The following is a 3730-nucleotide window of genomic DNA, read 5'->3' on the forward strand; positions in this document are numbered from 1 at the left end:
TATATCTTCGTCTGGTTCATGTCATGTGGCTGTTTGTCTGAAACTGATGGGTTGAGCCAACCAGACGAGCTAAATTACTTGTATGGTCGCTTCGAGGAAAGCAACACTGAAGCATGCATGAGCGCATGTTCCGGACGACTGTGATTACGCTCTCTTATAGCCGATGTGAGTAAGACCTTGAAACAGGTGGATTACCAGGACGGGTACTCCGAACGTGTGCTGACCACCTGGCAAGTGTCTTTACTGACATTTTCAACCTCTCCATGACTGAGTCTGTAATACCAACATGTTTCAAGCAGACAGCCATAACTGTGCCCAAGAACACCAAGGTAATCTGATAGTATGGTGCCAGGATAACAACATCTACCTCAACGTGATCAAGACAAAGGAGATGATTGTGGACGACAGGAAAAGGAGGGCCGAGCACGACCACATTCTCATCGACAGGGCTATAGTGGAGCAGGTTGAGAGCTTCAAGTTCTTTGGTGTCTACATCACCAACAAACTATGGTCCAAACACAACAAGACAGTTGTGAAGAAGGCACAACAATGCCTATTCCCCTTCAGGAGAATGAAAAGATTTGGCATGGGTCCTCAGATCCTCAAAAAGTTTTAAACAGCTGCACCATCGAGAACATCCTGATTGGTTGCATCACCGCCTGGTATGGCAACTGCTAGGCCTCCGACCACAAGTTGCTACAGGGGGTAGTGCATACAGCCCAGTACATCACTGGGGCCAAGCTTCCTGACATCCAGGACATCTATACCAGGCGGTGTCAGAGGAAGGCTCTAAAGATTTCCAAAGATTCCAGCCACCCTAGCTGTTTTTTTATTGTGCTTGTTTGTTATCTATTTTTCGTCTTCATCTTTTTGTTTTTTTGTCATTTTTTTACATCCATTTATTTTTTGTAAATACTTTCTTAACACTTATTTTTCTTAAAACGACATTGTTGGTTAAGGGCTCGTAAGTAAGCGTTTCACTGTAAGGTCTACCTACACCTGTTGTTTTCGGCCTATGTAACAAATACAATATGATTTGATGCTGCAGTCTTGTTCCAGGTCTCTCTTGAATATGAGATTTTTATTTTAACGAGACTAACCTGGTTAAATAAAGTTTCAATAAAATAAATAAAAGGTGTAATGATTGGATTCATAAATGTGTTATGAATGGATTATGGATACAACCTTAAAATAAAGTGCTACCACCATTTATAAATTCAAGTCTATCCAAGCTCCAGGTCACAAATTCAGTTGAAATAACTAGGAAACCATAATATTGACAGAAGTTTTGCCTGGAGGGAGGTCATAAACTTCAGGCTGTGCATGATTGCGGTTATAGCCATGGGAGTAATATCATTTTGCTTGTTAATCGGCTGTGAGAGGTGTGGGTGGGTGGGGCAGGTACAGCATCTGCAGAAAGAGTATAAAACAGGGCTGCAGAGGGCAGAGAGACGCCACATTACTACTGACGTCCAGAAGACATCATCCAGATAAACAGCCATCAATCAGACAGCATCGTCCAACTGAAAGAGGTATTTTTGTTTTCACTGAGAATCTTCTTTGCAAAGGTGTATAGGAGTGGGCAGGTGTATACAAGTGGACAGGTAGGAATGGATGGAGAGGTGTAGGGGTGTGTGTGTGTGTGTGTGTGTGTGTGTGTGTGTGTGTGTGTGTGTGTGTGTGTGTGTGTGTGTGTGTGTGTGTGTGTGTGTGTGTGTGTGTGTGTGTGTGTGTGTGTGTGTGTGTGTGTGTGCGTGTGTGCGTGTTAACAAGTTGTGCTCTATGTGCTTTAGTAAACGATGAAGATCCAGAGTATGTTACTGCTGTTCGCTCTAGTGGGTGTCCTGTTAGCAAGCTCCCTCAAAGAAGATAACTCTGAGGAAGGTATGTCTTGTTTGTAAATGTGTACTACTTTACTGCCCGGGTTTAATCTGATAAAATCTAGTAAAATGAAAAATATTTCTTCCTCAGCTCTCCTGCAGAAGGATGATGTAAAAAATGGAAAGACTGCCTTTTTGGCAAAGTTGGCTACTCTGAAGACCAGCCCCTCTGAAGATGAAGCAGCATGTGAGCTATCTATCTATCTATCTATCTATCTATCTATCTATCTATCTATCTATCTATCTATCTATCTATCTATCTATCTATCTATCTATCTATCTATCTATCTATCTATCTATCTATCTATCTATCTATCTATCTATCTATCTATCTATCTATCTATCTATCTATCTGTCTGTCTGTCTGTCTGTCTGTCTGTCTGTCTGTCTGTCTGTCTGTCTGTCTGTCTGTCTGTCTGTCTGTCTGTCTGTCTGTCTGAGCAACAGTAAATTGTCAACGGGAGGTTAGCAGAGGGTGGTAGGAAATGCTGAGGGAGTAACATGGCTAACTCCATCTCTACAGTTAATTAGCATCATGTTCCGTAGAGGGAAAATATTTTTTAAATGGTTGTCAAATACTGGTCTTACAACAGTAAGTTTAAAAGGTAGTCACTTATAATTGTGATATGTTTTGAAAATGTTGTTGTCATTTTCAAATGTTTAGCTTTAAAAAAAGGTATTTTCCATAATGATGATTTAAAGCTGTATTCGACAGTTTGGGGCGAGCTTTGGAACGCAGCCAAGAACCTTGTTGGGTGAGAAGCGACCAGCATGGGGATGCCAAGGATCCTTTTCAGTCTCCATATGGAATCAGCTATCACCTCTGAAGTCATCACTAACATTACCTCAGTGAATCATTCCAACACCCACCCATCAATGATTGTCAAATAAACAACAGTAATACAGTTAATTGGTACTTTGGTACTGAGAAGAACTCATCAACATTCTGAAGAAAATATGTTTTATCCATAAACATGTACTTTATGTCCTGACACATGACAGTTGATTGGTCAAGTTAGTGGATAAATAATTGTATGGTTGTATGGTTGACTTGTCATATTGTGATCCTCCAATAAACTATCAAGCATAAGACATGTTTAGTCATTTTTTATTTATTTGACATGTTTAGCAGTTTTTCAATTACAGCATACATGTTTCATGATATAGTTTATTTCATGTTTCTATTCAGTGTGAACAATGTGAACTTGACCATAATACAGATGCAGTGCATGCAGAGCAAATTACATCAGATTACACTGAGCAGTAATAGTAGTACACATATCCACACACACACACTAGACGTACCGTCTTGAGAGTTAGCTTCGTTGAGTGAGCTTGATAACAGCAGTAACATATCCTGGATCTTCTAATAAGCTACATCCTGAATTCAAAATGGGGAAAAAACCTTTGTCACTTATCTACACACATTATCCCCACAATGACAAAGTGAAAACATGTTTATAGGTATTTTTTCTAATTTATTGAAAATGAAATACAGAAATATCTAATTTACATAAGTATTCACAACAAATGTTGGAATCACATTTGGCAGTGATTACAGAGTCTTTCTGGACAGGTCTCTAAGAACTTGCACACCTGGATTGTACAATATTTGTCCATTATATTATTTTCTTAATTCTTCAAGCTCTGTCAAATTGGTTGTTGATCATTGCTAGACAACCATTTTCAAGTCTCGCTATAGATTTTCAAGCAGATTTAAGTCAAAACTGTATCTCGGCCACTCAGGAATATTCACTGTCTTCTTGTTAAGCAACTCCAGTGTAGATTTGGCCTGGTGTTTGATGTCATTTCGTTATTTAATAACTTCCCCATGCTTTTTTTCTATCCAT

At 39.4% G+C, this 3730-nt stretch overlaps 1 long non-coding RNA gene across 1 annotated transcript; it reads left to right on the forward strand.

Moving 5' to 3' along the window:
• The first annotated feature begins 1448 nt into the window (after positions 1-1448).
• LOC135532371 (uncharacterized) lies at positions 1449-2970 on the forward strand. Its single transcript, XR_010454342.1, has 4 exons — positions 1449-1532; positions 1794-1884; positions 1972-2067; positions 2596-2970. It is a non-coding gene; the product is annotated as an uncharacterized LOC135532371 (long non-coding RNA).
• Positions 2971-3730: the final 760 nt, after the last annotated feature.

Source organism: Oncorhynchus masou, unplaced genomic scaffold (assembly GCF_036934945.1).
Source record: "Oncorhynchus masou masou isolate Uvic2021 unplaced genomic scaffold, UVic_Omas_1.1 unplaced_scaffold_1845, whole genome shotgun sequence".
In the NCBI taxonomy this organism is placed as follows: domain Eukaryota; kingdom Metazoa; phylum Chordata; class Actinopteri; order Salmoniformes; family Salmonidae; genus Oncorhynchus; species Oncorhynchus masou.